Source organism: Ceratotherium simum, chromosome 24 (genome assembly GCF_057802395.1).
Source record: "Ceratotherium simum simum isolate JZ-2026a chromosome 24, ASM5780239v1, whole genome shotgun sequence".
NCBI lineage: Eukaryota > Metazoa > Chordata > Mammalia > Perissodactyla > Rhinocerotidae > Ceratotherium > Ceratotherium simum.
Genome location: NC_141923.1, coordinates 13243648 through 13260548, shown reverse-complemented (window position 1 = coordinate 13260548; position 16901 = coordinate 13243648). Strand labels below are relative to the sequence as shown.

The 16901-nt window shown below is 44.3% G+C and overlaps 1 protein-coding gene, 1 non-coding gene and 1 pseudogene across 2 annotated transcripts in view; 1 reads left to right on the top strand and 2 right to left on the bottom strand.

Moving 5' to 3' along the window:
- Nucleotides 1–16901, top strand: part of SLC24A4 (solute carrier family 24 member 4) — a 157545-nt gene that overhangs the window by 127986 nt on the left and 12658 nt on the right. The gene's annotated exons all lie outside the window — the stretch shown is intronic.
- Nucleotides 13879–14468, bottom strand: LOC147913893 (small ribosomal subunit protein uS10 pseudogene; annotated as a pseudogene).
- On the bottom strand, nt 14233–14299 carry LOC147913894 (small nucleolar RNA U54). Its single transcript, XR_015556249.1, has one exon. It is a non-coding gene; the product is annotated as a small nucleolar RNA U54 (small nucleolar RNA).

Below are 16901 nucleotides of genomic sequence, written 5' to 3'. Positions count from 1 at the left end.
CTGGGAGGTAGGAAGTGAAGGGCCCAGGACGCGCCGTGCATGGGCATGTGCTGGGATCCTGAAGCGTCTTCGGATGCCAGCAACAGAAGCCTGCACAAGCTCCCTTGAGTGTGTTATGTATCCCGAGAGCGGGGAAGCGGCTGGACGCAGGGCCTCAGTGGGAGTTGAGACTCTTCCTGGCTCTTGTCTTCATTTCTCCATACAAGCCTGTCTCATTTTGCTCCTTGGCTGCAGCCCAGCTTTCTCAAATTCACTGTTGGTCCACAGGCCTCCCATGGCCCCAGACTGACCTGTGACAGTTCCAGTCTCCCTGACTTAGCTCACTGGTGTTGCCTCTGAATTCCAGAGTCCTGAGAGACAGAAAATGCCATTGGCCCGGAGATCAGGCGTCCACTTCTGGTCAGTCAGCTGTGCTGGCCAACATGGCTTTGGTGTCCCCTAGGAAGGCTGGTCCTGAGGGAAGGGGGCTGTGCACACACACGCGTGCACCCCTGTAGGTGTCTATGATGAGTGCCTCTAGCATCTTCAGGAGATGATGGCTGTAGCCCATCTCACATGCAGGAGAAATGGAAATTAATACAGAGGCCTAGGTGCCTTGTGCAACCGTGGGCACCAGCAGTGACTCCCAGGGTCCCCCTCACCCCCCAAACTGGCTGGCACTGCCACCACGCCAGAATCAGGGAGGTGGGGAGCCAGGTGACTCAAGAACGCAGCATCAGAGCTGTGACCCAGGGACCAGGAGGCCGCTGCCACAGCTGTGTCTCGACTCCCCGGCAACACACGCTGGCCCCCGGGGCGCTGGTCAGGCCTCAGGGACTCTCTCTGATGGGGGCATAGACACGCTGCTGCGGCAAAGCCAGCGTCCCCAGAGCCCTGCTTGACAGCCGACAGGCAGCCCGGCCCCACCTCACTTCTGCTTTTCAAATGAGGAAACCTATTTTGAGTCCAGAACTTCAGCGGCGAGGGAGTCTGGGAGATGCCTCTGCAGATGCACTGGAAGGAGGGGCTGCCAAGGACGGGCTCGGCACGTCCGTGTCCGTGGAGCTGTAGTGCAGCGTGGAGAAAAGCAATCAGACCAATCGTAACTGACGGCTTGACTTAGACGGGAGCAGACCTGGTCAGGGACCCGTGTGGCTTCCAGTCTCATAGTGAGGCAGAGGAGGGGGCAGGGCCACAGGCTGTCGCTCGGCAGACGCGTCCTTCCTCGAGCACCTGCCCCAGGTCTGCGCTTAGTTAGCACCTCATGTGCCGTCCTTTGAGTCTGCACAACCGCCCTGCTGGATGGCTGTGGTCCCCGTCCCCCGGGTGAGGAAACGGGGGCTAGAGGAGCTGCACACAGGCGAGCAGGTGCCATGCGCAGGGCTGGTCCCGGGTCTGCCTGGCTCCAGGTGCTGTCCTCTGCCTGGCGCCAGGGTTGACTTTGGCCAGGAGGGCCCTCTGCCAGGCCGGAATGTCCGCTCGGATGCAGAGAGCAGCAGGAAGGAAGGGGAGGGAGCTGGCCAGCCGCCGGGTCTGTGTGGTTTGCAAACACCGGGAACCCAGCAGCCCCACCCAGCCGTCGGCGGGTTTGCTGAATGTTTCAGGGGAGAGGGTGTGCCGGCAGGCTGGAGGGCCAGCGAGTGTTCTTGACTCCACTGGTGTTTCTGGGACGAGCAGCCTCTCTCTCACGTTCCCCAGGGCCTCCAGATTCAAGCGAGGCCTTCAAGGCGGGACAGGGAGCTCTGAACTTCTTGCTTCTCCTTAGTCTCCCCATGGTTCCTTGAGGTGGGTAGGCAGGGCACCTACCACTGTCTCACAGGTGAGAATGTGGAGGCTCAGAGAAGTTGAGGGTCCACCCACTGCCACACAGTCGCGAGTGACAGAGGACGGAACAGTTCTCTTTTGCCATAAGCCTTGAGGTTCCTGAGGTGGGGTGCGAAGCTGGCTATAACTTGGGGTCATCTTTAGAATAAGGGAGTTGATGCACCAACTCTGGCCACCCTTCCAGCTCTGGGGCGCATTTACATCCAATCCCAGAGTGGGACATGGTGGGGGCAGTGGGCATGTCTGCAGGGCTGGGGCAAGGGTCCCTGGGATCCTCACCAGCTGAGGGAATGCTGGGCCTGGCTTCTCCAGTGACTGGGAGATCTGTCCCCGCTTACTGTGAGGGCAGCTGCTTTTGTGGGGAAGCATGGACAGGGTCCCAGAGGCTGAACCGTGTTACCTGACTGTGCCAGTGTGAGGGGGACCGAGCCTGGGCCGCCTCCCTGGGGAAGGCCTCTCTCAGCCCCACAAGTTCTGCGGGTCTCTTCGCCGGGCTGCCAGGTGTATCTTCCTGGGCCTTTGGTCCCTGTGCGCCTGGCCCTGACTGCTCACATCTCTGTGTCCACCCTCGGCAGGGCCTGCCTCTGACCTTGCTGAAGCCTAAGGTTTTCTCTCACATCCTCCCTTTCATCCTTCCCCTTCCCCCCAAACCTCAGTGTGGCAGCTCAGTTTGATTGCAGCCCTGACCTCATCTGCTTCCCATGGGGGCCCTTCCTTGCCCCTCTAGTGCCCTCAGGATCAACACTGGCCCCCTAGGAGTCAGGATGGTGTCACTAAGAGGCTTTGGTGTTGGACTCCTGGGTCTGCTACTTCCTAGCTGTGTGACTTGGCTTATCTTTATGAGCCTGTTCTAGTCTCTGTAAAACCACCCATCCCAGTGCTTGACAATAGTAGTTACTCAGTAAGTGGAAGTTAATGTGGTTGTTAACATCAACAATAGCTAAAATTTAGTGCTTACTCCGCACCAGGCATTATTCTAAACACATCACAAATGCTGGCTTATTTTCAGTCTCACAATAGTGCTATGAGGCAGGAACTGTTATCCCCATTTTGCAGATGAGAAAACTGAGATACAGAGAGGCTAAATACTTTCCCAAGGTCACACAGCTAGCATATGCCAGATCTGGGATTTGAACCTGGCAGTCTAGCTAGCTGTTAACCATGAAGCTTCTGTGCCCTCAGAAGGCAGTCAATTTAATGGTAAGTCTAAATCTAAGGATAAAACAAAAATGCATTAAAAATTATTGATTCTGAAGTTCATTCACCCCAAATAAGGAAACTGTAATGGTTCCCCTTCTCAAGAGGATTTTTCTGTTTAGATCACAGCCATGAGGTAAAAGTGTGAAGTGCTTGTCTCACAGTTGACACCTCTGTCAGCTGGTGGATGGCAAAATGACTTCCATGGGTCTTGACATCATGGGACTCAGAGGGCAAGCAGCATAGAATAGAGGACCCAGGGTTTAGACTCTAAAGACCTGCATTCAATTCTTGACACTACCTCCCACTGTCTGAGGTGTTTAAGGCAGTCACTAAATTTCACCAAACCTCAGTTTACTTACCTGTGAAATAGGTGGAATACGTATCCCCCAAAATAGATATGAAGAGCAAAGAGTGTGTGTGAGAACACCTGCGAGATGTGAGGCATGACGCAATGCTGCGTAGTGGTGAGGTGGCTGCTCTAATCCAGCCTTGACAATGCCCCACACTCACCTGCGTCCCCTTGCCTCCCCACGAAGGCCGGCCGGGAGGCTGCTGGCTGGGGAAGCAGGCTCTGTTTGGGGCTCTGCCACTAGTTTTCTGTGCGATTTTGGGCGGTTCATTAACCTTCGTAGGACTTGGTTTTCCTCTTTATAAAATGGTGTTAACCAAATGAGATTTATCCCAGGAATGCAAGGTTGGTTCACAATATGAGAAACAATGTAGCACACCAAGTTGTTAGAATAAAAGACAGAAACCACATGATCATCTCAATAGAGACAAAGCATTTGACAAAATCCAAAGCCCTTTCTTAATGAAAAAACACTCAAAAAACTAGGAATAGAGGCAAACTTCCTCAACCTGATAAAAGACATCTGTAAAACACCCACAGCTATCAACATACTCAATGGTGAAAGACTGAAAGGTTTCCCCCTAAGATCAGGAGCAAGACAAAGATGTCACTCTCTCCACTTCTATTCAACATTGTGCCAGGGGTTCTAGCCGGGGCAAATAGGAAAGAAAAAATAAAACGCATCCAGGGTAGAAAGGAAGAAGTAAAACTATCTGTATTCTTAAATGACATGATGTTGTATATAGAAAATCCTAAGGAATCCAACCAAAAAACCTATTAGAATTAATAAACTTGCAGGATACAAGATCAATTTACAAAATTCAGTTGTATTTCTATGCATTAGCAATAAACAATTCCGTTTACAGTAGCATTAAAAAGAATAAAATACTTAGGAGTAAACTTAACAAAGGTAGTGCAAGACACACACTGAAAACTACAAAATATTGTTGAAAGAAATTAAAGAATATCTAAATGGAAAGATACCTCGTGTTCATGGATAGGAAGACTTAAAAATTTTAAGATAACAAAAGTCCCCAAATTGATCTACAGATGCTGTGCAATCTCTATCAAAATCCCAGATAGCTTTTTTGCATAAATTGACAAGCTGATCCTAAAATTCATATGGGAATGCAAGGGACTCAGAATAGCCAAAAACAGTCTGGAAAAAGAACAAAGTTGAAGGACTTACACTTCCTGATTTCAAACTTACAGGGATACAGTAGTCAAGTCTGTCTGGTATTGGCATAAGGATAGAAATGTAGACCAGTGGAATAGAATTGAGAGTCTTGAAATACACCCATACATTTGAGGCCAATTAATTTTTGGCAAGGGTGCCAAGACGGTTTAATGGGGGAAAGAATAATCTTTTCAACAAATGGTACTAGGAAAACTGGATAGCCACGTATATAAAAAAAATGAAGTTGGACCTCTAATTCACACCATATACAAAAGTTAACGCAATACGAAACAGAGTCCTAGATATAATAACTAAAAATACCAAACTCTTAGAAGAAAACTTAAGTGTACTTATTGTGACCTTGGATTAGACCATGGTTTTTTAAATATAACAATCGAAAGCATAAGTAGCCAAAGAAAAGCATAGGTTGCACTTCATCAAAATTAAAAACGTGATTTGTAGGACACTGAAGAAAGTGAAAAGACAACTCATAGAATGGGAGAAAACATATGTAAATCGTATTTCTGTTAAGGATCTTGCATCCAGGATATGTAGAAAACTTTTAGAACTCAATACTAAAAACACAACCCAGTTTTTAAAATGGGCAAAGGATTTGAACAGACAGTTCTCCAAAGAAGATATACAAATAGCCAGTAAGTCCATGAAAAGATGCTCAACATTATTAGTCATCAGGGAAATGAAAACCAAAACCCCAATAAGATAGCACTTCGCATTCACTAGGATGGCTGTAATCAAAAGAGACAATGTGTTGGCACGGATGTGGGTGCGTTGGAACCGTCATACGCTGCCATTGGAAATGTAAAATGGTGCAGCCTCTTGGAAAACAAAGTCCATCAGTTCCTTGAAAACAGTTAAACACAGTTACTGTATGATGCAATTCCACCCCTAGTTATATGCCCAAGAGAAATGAAAACATATGTCCACAGAAAAACTTGTACATGAATGTGCATAGCAGCATTATTCATAGTAGCCAGAAAATAGAAACAATCCCAATATCCATCAAGTGATGAATGGATAAACAATATGGTATATCATATAATGGAATATTATGAATAATATATATGAATATATAAAAAGAAATGAAGTATGGTATATGATAGAACATGGATGAACTTTGAAAACATGCGAAATGAAAGAAGCCAGACACAAAAGGCCATGTTATGATTCTGTTTGTATGGAATGTCCCAAGTAGGTAAATCTATAGATTAGTGGTTGCCAGAGCTTGAGAGAGGAGGGGCAGTGGGGAATGATTGCTGATGGGTACAGGGTTTCTTTTGGTGGTGATAAAAATCTTCCAGAATTATGTAGTGGTGATAGTTACGCAGCTTTCTAATAAACTAAAAATCACCTAATTGTATATTTAAATAGGTGGATTTTATGATATGTTAATTATATCTCAGTTGTTTTTAAATGGAGTTAATTGAGAATGGTGGTTCTCAAAGTGGCCCCAGGAGAAGCAGCATCGGCAGCACCTAGGAGCTTGTTAGAAATGAAAATTCTTGTTGCCCCATTCCAGATCTGCCAAATTGTTAGTTCTAGGGGTCTAACAGGCTCTCCAGGGGATTCTGATTTATACTCAAGTTTGAGAACCACTGGTCTAGAACTACACTGTCTAGATCTTGTAAATGCTTCTAGCTGCAGGGGCCGTGAATATCTACTCTGCGTCATCCAGTGACACACGCAGCCCCACATGACACGGGTTAACCACCCCCTTAATTGGAGTGTCTAGTTAACTGTCCAAATTAATTTGCTTGAAGTTTTTCATCAGCAACTGCATCTGTTCTTGATTTTTTCCTCCAGTGTGATTAGCCATCTGTTTCGTTACAGTTCATTTTAAGATTTTTTTCACATAATTAAATTGTAATTTTCTACTTCAAAAGAGAAACCTGAGAGCTCAGTGAAAGAAACAACGGCAGTCCTTTCTCTTATGTTTGCACGTCAGTTGGAGTCCATGGTGAGCGTCTCGCAGATGTCCCTGACAGCGATCTTGAAGGGATGGCAGTGGGGGCCAGCAGCAGCTCACAGTGGTAGTGTTGCGAGAGATGTCCCTCTGTATAGACACTGACCCGTCATCCCTGTAGCCCCCTAAATTCTATCATTTCACCCATGAATTAGTCCAGACTCTTAATGTTAGAGAAACCCAATTCAGGCTGGTTTAAGCCCAAGAGCCCATAGTAGCAGGTTCACTGGAAGAATCTACCTTCAGGCAAAGCTGCACATTGGGCTCAGACAGTTACAAGATACTGTCCATCTCTCAGCACTGCTTTCCCCTGGGTTGTCTGCATCCTCAGGCAGCTTGCGAGGCTGGCCACCACCATGTAGGCTTACAACCATTGGGTTAACCCAGTGCACAGGTGGTGCCTGTGTCTGAGTTAAGGATTGCATTCAGCTCCATGTAACAGAAAATTCAAGTGACAGAGCCTTTATCTCAAGGGGTTTATTTTTATCACACAGCAAGTAGTCCTGAGATTAGGGAGTCTCGCAGCTCTATCGTGTCAGTGTCCCATGTCAGTTTCTCCGTCCTTAGCGGGTGGCTCCTGCAGCTCCAGTGTGTCCATGTTCCAGGCAGGAACGAGGAGGAAGGACAAAGGGCAGGAGACACATGTCACAAAGCTTGTCTCTTCTTATCAGGAAGATATTCGTCTTCCTGGAAGCCCCACCACATAGACTTCCACTTACATCTTATCGTCCAGAGCTGTCCATGGCTATTGTACCTGCAAGGAAGCCTAAGAAATTAAGATTTTAGCTTGAAAACTGTCCCAAAATAGGGTTCTCTTAAGAAGGAAGGGACAATGGATATTAGAGGCAATGATTCCCAGCAAAATCCCCAGGGTTGACTCTCCATGAATCATGCATCCAGCCCTAAACCTATGTAAACCCCTCAATGGTAAGGGTTGTTGTCTTGTTCACTGTTAGATTCTCAGTACCTAGAATAGTGCCTAGCACAGAGAATGAACACGCTAAGTATTTATGGGATAGAAGATTAGCCAAGCTTGAATCACATGCCTACTCACAGAGCTAGGAGGTGGAGTCAGTCCTCCAAACCACATGAACTAATGTGGAATGGACGGTTGGCTCCCTAGAGGAACATTAGCGTGCTGTTACCAGTAAAGAGGAATGGATGCTGGCCAGACAAGAACAATGAATGCCCACAACAACCCGGAATTGCTTGGGTTAGCCAATTCTTAGAGCTAGCAAACTACTCATCCAGGAGCACACCTTTCATATGCAAACCAATCCAGATCCCAGGATTCCAAACCACCTCCTCTGTCTGGTTCTCACACACCAGGAGGCAGTATTCCTTTGTCCTGATCACCCCAAGGTCAAGTACCAGAGAACTAGAGACAGTCTCTATACCCGCGAGCCTCTTGAACTTATTCAAAGTAGCCAATCCTAAGCCTGCCTACCCTGCCTTGCCTTTTCCCATGGAAACCGCAGTAAGGGTTCCTGCCCATGCTTTCCCCTCACTCCTGTCTCCTGACCGACCCTGGTGCTTCCCCACATGGCCCTGCATGGCGTGGCATGCTTCCTGTTTCTAGGGATCGGTGAGTATGAAAACTTTTCTTCATAACAGTCATTTCCATGTCTGTGTGTCTTACTATACCTGATTAAAACAAAGGCTGGGTATGTTTTTAAACGCATTAGATGTGGGTTTGGCAAGATAATGTATTTGAGCATGACCTTAGAACTTGAGGGCATTAAAGCAGAAAGACTCTTTAAAATCCTGGTGGGGCTCAGGAGTCAGCATGTTAACAAGCCCCCCAGGTGGTGTGGATGTTCAGCTAGATTGGAGAACAATCAGTCCTCTCAATTTGTGGATGAGAATGCTGGGGCCCAGCTTGGTGGGCACGTCTGCTCAGGAGCCCACATCCTGGGGCAGGGGTTGCATGGTGAGCATTGAATTAAAATGAGGAATGAGAAGCTCTTGGCCAAGATGGCAGAATGAAAAGCCCCTCCCTGTGGCAGGGCTGTTTCTGTCTTCATAACTCTGTTGCTTGGGATCCTTTGGTCACAAGTAACAAAAACCAGCTAGAGGTTGCTTGAGCAGGAAAGGGAATTTAATGAGAAAGGTACAGAGGTGTTTCCTGGAGCTGGTCAGGTGGATCTCAGGACCAGGTGGAACCAGGCAACAGATGGTCAGGCGGGCCCCTGTCTCCCCATCCCTGTCCCCAGTTAATCCCTTGCCCCTGGGACCGGATTCCTCTGCCTCTCCTATCCTGGCTTCACAGTTCTAGCCACACACACTGGAAATGGTCCCAGTTTCAACATCCTGGGGAATAAACTCTGAACCGCTCGGTCTGATTGGAACCACCCCTGGGCCAGTCACAGGCAGGAGCACAGTCGTGGCTGGGAGGAAATACCCCCTAATCAGGGTATTGCTGCCAAAGGTGTCCCAGGATTCTTGCTGAACCAGAACTCCCATGCCTTGATGGCCAAAAAGGCCTGTTTCCAGGCCGTCCGCACTTCCTTATCTTGGTCTTGTGCAATTGGGTTTTCTAATGTTTATATTCCAGTAACGTGTCCCGGTGATGTGTCTTGATCTCTTGTAAAAGTTCAGAAAATATCTAATTTCGTCAGCATAATATGTAGAAATCCTCTCCTGGAAACAGGCTTTCAAATGGGGACTCTCACGTCTGTTATGTGTGATTTCTTTTTAGTTTGTTTCTCAGGTGGTCTTTTCCTGATCTTGTCCCTACATTCTGGGTGGCCTTTGTGGCCTCCCATTCGTTTCACACGTATTGAGCTGTGCCACGGGCCAGGGCCTGGGCTGGGGCTCTGCTGAGGGTGCAGCATGGGAGAATCCATTGGGTCCATGCCCATGAGTGGCTTTGCACTCCAGCTTCAAAACTCATACAAGTGACTGTGTCTTCCAAGCCAAACGTCGAGAGGCATGGTCTGACGGTTCCATGCGGTATCTGAAACTGGGTCGGTATCAACAGTTCCAGCAGTAATAGTGAGATGTGCCGTTTACTGAGATTCTTCTCTGGGCCGTGTGTTGACAAGCACTCTCGTGTGTCCAAGCCCCCAATATACTCTTGTCACCCCCATTTTAAGGTAAGGAGATGAGGCTCGGGGGGGCCGCCCAATGACCCATACAGCTGATGAGTCACCCAGCTGGATATGAACCTGGGGCAGATGCCAGAGCTTTGCCCACTGCCTGTCTTGGCTGTGGATCATTGCACTTCAATGTATAGAGCAGTTAGGGAACAAAACAGTAAATGAAGTGCCGAATTATGCAGTGCAGCCTGTTAGAAAATAGGACAGCGTGTCACCTGCTGCTAATTGTATGGCCCAGACTTGTGCAGAAGGCACCGGGAACCATTAACCAGCTCTGTTTGCACCTGTCCTGGAGAGGTGGCGATGGTGGATTCGGGCAGTGAGGCCGTAGGTCAGCTTGGAGTTTCAATAATTCATAAATATTCTTAAATTCAAAGCAGTTACAGAAGAGAGATCTAGGTTAATGAGGAAAGGCTTTTCCAGGAGAGTCAGAACAATGGGGAGGCTGAAGACAGGCAGAAGGTGTTGGGGACAGGGGCAGAACATGAGGACTGTGGAAGTTTTCCACACTTGACCATGATCCCATGGTAATAAATATGTCACATATACACACAGATATTTATGAAAAGGAAACAGAAGTCTCATGGAATACCTAACTCTTACTGCATACAATAACTCTAATATTTCCTATTTCTTTTTAAGAAAATCCTAGTTGCCATCCACTTAATTGATTTCACAATCCACTAATGGGTCTTATCCAACAGTTGAAAGACACAGTCCTGGAATGGGCCTGTTGGAGCACTGTTTCTTAGGAAACAATGGTGGGCCGTGAGGCTTGCCAGCTGGTTGGGGCGAGATCAGGGTAGAGGTCGAAACCAGATGCAGAACCCATACCAGGCAGAAGGACAAACACCCAGTGCAATCGGTGTCTGTGAAAATAAGAAATTGATCCTTCTGCTGTGGCATTTGTATGTATCTGCAAAGACACTTCTGGGAATTTCAGTGTCCAGGGTTACAATTCCTCAGGTGAATTCTTCCCCATATACAGAGTTTTAGGTCAATTCTGGAGATGCCCTAGGCCTTCCCTGGCAGCCTAGATGAGTTGGGATGTGGGCTGCCAAGAGAAGAGCCAGAAATTTTGGACAAGCCAGTCAGGCAGGAAACCTTTCTACTGTTTGTGCAAGGATTACAAAGCGCAGAGAGGTGTGTGCAGAGGAAGATCTGAGAAGACAGGTGTTTTTCTAGATGCAGCATCTAGGATGAATACGTGAATGGATTTGCTGATTTTCAGCTAACCCTATTCTCTTGGCTCCTTATTATAAGGAGGCTGGGGGTTTTTTTCTCAGCAAATATGCTTTTAATGATTTAGGGAGATTCAAGCAAAGATGTACAGAGCTAAAACAGCTACTGCCAGCCTACTTTAATTTCTTTTTTTATTGATATATAATTCATATATCATAAAATTCATGCTTATAAAGTGTACAATTCAGTGGTTTTTAGTATGTTCACAAGGTTGTGTAATCATCACCACTATATAATTCCAGAAAATTTTCATTAGCCCAAAAAGAAACTCCATACCCATGATCACTCACTCTCCATTCCACCCCCCCTCCCCTGTCTCTATCTACTAATCACTTTCCACCTTTTGTCTCTATGGATTTGCCTATTCTGGACATTTTGTATAAATGGAATCATGTGATATACCGCCTTTCGTGTCTGGCTTCTCTCATTTTACATAACGTTTTCAGGTTCATCCATATTGTGTCATATAACAGTACTTCGTTCCTTTTTATGGGTGAATAATAGTATTTATATACTACGTTTTCTTTATCCATTCATTGCTTGATGGACATTTGGGTTGTTGCCACTTTTTGGCTATTATGAATAATGCTGCTGTGAACATTTGAGTACAGGATTTTTTTGTGGGGACATATAGAGGAACTGCCAGACTATTTTCCAAGAGGCTGTACCATTTTACATTCCCACCAGCAGTGTATGAGGGTTCCCATTGTCCCATATCTTCACCAATACTTGTTATTATCTATCTTTTTTATTATAGTCATATTTGCGGGTGTGAAGTAGTTTTGGTTTGTATTTTCCTAGTGACTAAAGATGTTGAGCATCTTTTCATGTGCTTATTGGCCATTTGTTTATCATCTTTGGAGAACTGTCTATTCAAGTCCTTTGCCCATTTTTAAAACTGGGATTTGTTTTTATCATTGAGTTATGAGTTCTTTACATATTTTGGACACTAGACCTTTCTATGATTTTCAGATATTTTGTCCTGTTCTATAGGTTATCTTTCACTTCCTTGATAGTGTCCTTTGAAGCACAAAAGTTTTTAATTTTGATTAAGTCCAGTTTATCTATTTTTTCTTTTGTTGCTTGTGTTTTTGGTGTTATTTAAAAAACGGTTGCCTAATCCAAAGTCATGAAGAGTTAGGCCCATATTTTCTTCCAAAAGTTCATAGTTTCACCTCTTATATTTAGATCTTCAATTAGAGTTAATTTTTGTATATAGTATGAGGTAGGGATCTAATTTCGTTCTTTTGCATGTGGGTATACAGTTGTCCCAGCACCATTTGTTAAAAAGACTATTCTTTCCCTGTTAAATTGTCTTGACACCCTTATTAAATATTAATTCACCTTAAATGTATGGGTTTATTTCTGGACCCTAAATTTTGTTCCATTGATCTATATATCTTTATGCCAGTAGCACACTCTCTTGATTACTGTGGCTTTGTAGTAAGTTTTAAAATCAGGGCATGTAAATACTTCAACTTTGTTCTTTTTTCAAGATTGGTTTGGCTATTCTGGGTCCTTTGCATTTCCATGTGAATTTTAGAATCAGCTTGTCAATTTCTGCAAAAAGCGCCAACTGAGGTTTTGATAGGGATTGCACTGAATCTGTAGATCAGTTTGGGGAGTATTTCCATCTTAATATTAAGTCTTCCGATCCATGTACAGGATGTCTTTCTATTTATTTAGGTCTTCTTTGATTTCCTTTGATGATGTTGGTAGTTTTCAGCATATAAATCTTGTACCTCTTTTGTTACATTTACTCCTAAGTATTTTTTTTCTTGTTGATGCTATTGTAAATGGAATTGTTTTCTTGGTTTCATTTTTAATTGTTCATTGTTAGTGTATAGAAATACAACTAAATTTTGTGTATTGATCTTGTATCTTGCAACTTGGCTGAACTTGTTTATTAGTTGTAATAGTTTTTTTATGGATTCCTTGGAATTTTCTCTATACAAGACCATGCCATCTACAAATAGGGCTGGTTTTACTTCTTCCTTTCCCATCTGAATGACGTCTACTTCTTTTTCTTGCCTAGTTTCCCTGGCTGAAACCTCCAGTCCAATGTCAAATATAAGCAGTAAGAGCAGACATCCTCATCTTGTTGAAAGCTTTCCGTCTTTCACCGTTAAGTATGATCTTAGTTAGCTGGGGGGTTTTCGTAAATGCCCTTTGCCAAGTAGAAGCAATTCTCTTCTATTTCTAGTTTGTTGAGTGTTTTATCTTGAAAAGGTGTTGGATTTTGTCAAATGCCTTTTTTGCCTCAATGGACATGATTGTGCAGTTTTGTTCTGGTATGCTGGGTTGATTGAATTTCATATGTTGAACCAAGCCTACATGCCTGGGATCAATGCCACTTGGCCATGGTGTCTAATCCTTTTTATATGTTGCTGGATTCAGTTTGCCAGAATTTTGTTAAGGATTTTTGCATCTATATTCGTAAGGGATATTGGTCTATAGTTTTCTTTTCTCTTAATGTCTGGCTTTGGTATCGGGTAATACCGGCTTCATAGAGCAAACTGGGAAGTGTTCTCTCCTCTTCTGTTTTTCAGAAGAGTCTGTCAAGGATTCATTCATTCTCTCTTTAAACATTTGGTAGAAATCACCATGGAGCTACCTGGTCCTGGATTTATTTTAAGGGAAGTTTTTTTATTGCTATGTCAGTCTCTTGTAATAAGTCTATTTAGATTTTCTATTTCTTTTTGAGTCAGTTTTGGTAGTTTCTGTCTTTATAGGATTTTGTCTGTTTCAGCTAGGTAGTCTAATGTGTTGGCACACAATTGTTCATAGTGCTCTGTAATAATTCTTTTTATTTCTGTAAAGTCCATAGTGGTGACTCTCTTTCATGCCTGATTTTAGTAATTTGAATCTTCTCTCTTTTTTTCTTCATCAGTCTAGCTAAAGGTTTGTCAATTTTGTTGATCTTTTTAAAGAACCAACTTTTCATTGATTTTCTCTATTGGTTTTTTTATTTTCAGTTTCATTTATTTCCACTTTAATCTTTTTTTTTTTTTTTTTTTTTTTTTTTAACAACCAGTAATCAATTTATTAAAAAAGGTGATTTAAGCATCTGCAATGGTGACTTCAACCTCGACTCCCGGCTCAATACTGATGGAAGTAATCTGCTTAACAATCTCAGAGGGACTGTGCAAGTCAATGAGTCGCTTGTGGATCCTCATCTGAAAGCGATCCCAAGTCTTAGAACCTTCACCACAAGGAGTTTTTCTTGTCGTGATTCTCAGAGTCTTCGTAGGCATCCGAACTGGTCCTTTCACTTTGAGATTCTTTTCCTTCGCGCCTCTGATCAAGTCAGCACACACTACAGGGAAATAAAAGCACCTTTCAGGTCATTCACATCAAGGTGGGCTGCAGAAATTTTACCTGCTGCTGGCTCAGAATAGCGTATAAAACTATCACCGCGATTCAACACAGAAATTCTCTCCTCATCGCCATCCACTTTAATCTTGATTATTTCCTTCCTTCTGCTTTTTTTGGACTTACTGTGCTCTTTTTTTGTTGTTTCTTAAGGAGGAAGATGAGGTCATTAACTTAAGATCTTTCCACTTGCTTAATGTAGGCATTTACATATAATTTTCTCTCTAAGCACTTCTTTCACAGCATCCCGTAAGTTTTGGCATGTTACGTTTTCATTTTCATTCATCTCAAAGTATTTTCTAATTTCCCTTGTGATTTCTTTTTTGACCCATTGGTTCTTTAGAAGTGTGTTATTTGATTTCCACATATTTGTGCATCTTCCAGTTTTCCTTCTGTTACTGATTTTTAACTTCTTTCCACTGTGGAATGGTTATAGAACACACTTTGCATGATTTAAATCTTTTTAAATTTATTGATGCTTGTTTTATGACCTAACATTTGGTCTATCCTGGAGAATGTTCCATGTGAACTTAAGAAGAATGTGTATTCTTCTTGAATGTATCTATTAATGTTTTTCACCAGATTTGGGAAGTTTTTGAACCTAAGTTCTTCACATATTCTTCCTGCCCCTTTTTCTCTCTCCTCTCTTTCTGGCACTCCCATTATGCATATGTTTGTGTGTGTGATGGTGTGCCACAGGTCTCTGAAGAGCTGTTCATTTTTCTTCATTCTTTTTTTTTTTTCCTGTCCCTGAGACTAGATAATCTCAGTTGATCTATCCTCAAGGTCATTGACTTTTTTCTTCCTCCTGCTCAAATCTGCTGTTGAGCCCCTGTAGTGAATTTTTAATTTTAGTTATTGTACTTCTCAACTCCAGAATTTCTGTTGGCTCTCTTATAATTTTTACTTCTTTATTGATATTCTCTGGTGCGAAATCATTCTCATCCTTTCCTTTAGTTTTTTAGACATTTTAAAAACGTCTTTGTGCATATTCAAAAAGAGCTGATTTAAAGTCTTTGGCTGGTAAGTTCAATGTCTGGAATTCATCAGGGGTAGTTTCTGTTGACTGCTTTTTTCCTGTGTGTGGGCCACACTTTCTTGTTTCTTTGCACATCTTGTAATTTTTTGTTGTTATTAAAAAGTGGGCATTTTAAATAATGTAATTTGACAACTCTAGGAATCAGATCCTTCTCCCTTCCAGGGCTGCTGTTGCTGCTATTGTTGTTGTTGTTTGTTTGTTTGGTGACTCTTCTCAACTAATTGTGTAAAATCTATATTCCTTGTTGTATTTGGCCCCTGAAATATCTACTGGGTTAGCCTCAGTCATCTAATGACTGCACAGAGATTTCCTTAGATGCCTGGATCTAAGAAGTCTCCCAGTCTTTGCCTATGTGCTCTGTGTGTTTTGGCGGGCATGCCTTCAACACTCAGGCAGGCAGTTTACAACCCCATCTTAGCCTTTCCTTCCTGCTTGCTCAGAGCTTCAGTGTTAGGCAGAGGTGAAAGCTTAGGGCATTCTCAAGTCTTTCCTGAGCATGTAAATATCCCCGGGCACAGCCCTATGCATGCTCGGGGTCTTTGAGATTCCCAGAAATATGTAGGAGCTTTGCAAAGCCCTCTAAGGTATTCATTCCCCAGCTTTTCCTTTTAAGCTTTTTGGTTAGCCCATTGTTTGTCCCAATTGTTATCCACCACCTGGGGCAGCATGATGTTCAACAGTTGCCTCTGATTGTTTTCAACAAATGCCCCCAAAGAAAAGGCTATTCACACTGGCTGGGCTCTGATTCAGGTAAAATAAAGACAGCCTTGAAAGTGGGGTCTTCCAAGAAACCACCAGAGAGGTCAAATAATGCCAGTTTCTCTGGGAATGGACTTGGAAGGAGCTCTAACCCTGTCCTCCCCCGTCTGGTGGAGGCCAGGCTGCTGGTTTTCAAGGCTACTCCAGAGCTGGTGAGAGGGAATGGAAATAGGGCAAGTTAAAACTCCACGAAGCTTGCTGTTCTTGCTGAGATCCAGCCAGTTTTCCTAAATAAACACTCCCTGGATTGCTACAAGCCTTTGGTTAATTTCCAGAGTTCTGAGGAAAGTTGATTCTGACAATTTTTGCCAGTGTTCTTGCTTTTACGGAGGAGAGAATTTTCAGAGCTCCTTCCTGCCCCATTTCATTGGCATCACCAACCAGCTGATTTTGTGTGTGTGTGTGTGAGGAGATCAGCCCTGTGCTAACATCTGCCAATCCTCCTCTTTTTCTGCTAAGGAAGACTGGGCCTGGGCTAACATCCATGCCCATCTTCCTCCACTTTATATGGGACGCCACCACAGCATGGCCTGCCAAGCAGTGTGTTGGTACACGCCCGGGATCCGAACCAGCAAACCCCAGGCTGCCACAGCGGAGCGTGTGCACTTAACCACTTGCGCCACCGGGCTGGCACCACCAACCAGCTGATTTTGAGCCTACATGTGCACACTGTACTCAGTGGCTTATTAAGGACACTATGCCTGCCCTTGGTGGCTTTTTGAGGCCACTTTTCCTCAGTTGAATTGTCTGTGGATTCCCGTGGTAGGGGCCAGTGAGGTCATCCATGCCAGCCAAGACACCACATTTTAGTCTCACATCTGCCACTGGTTGTGTATATGACCTTAGAGCAAAGGAGCTGAGATTTCCAGAGTACCTACTAT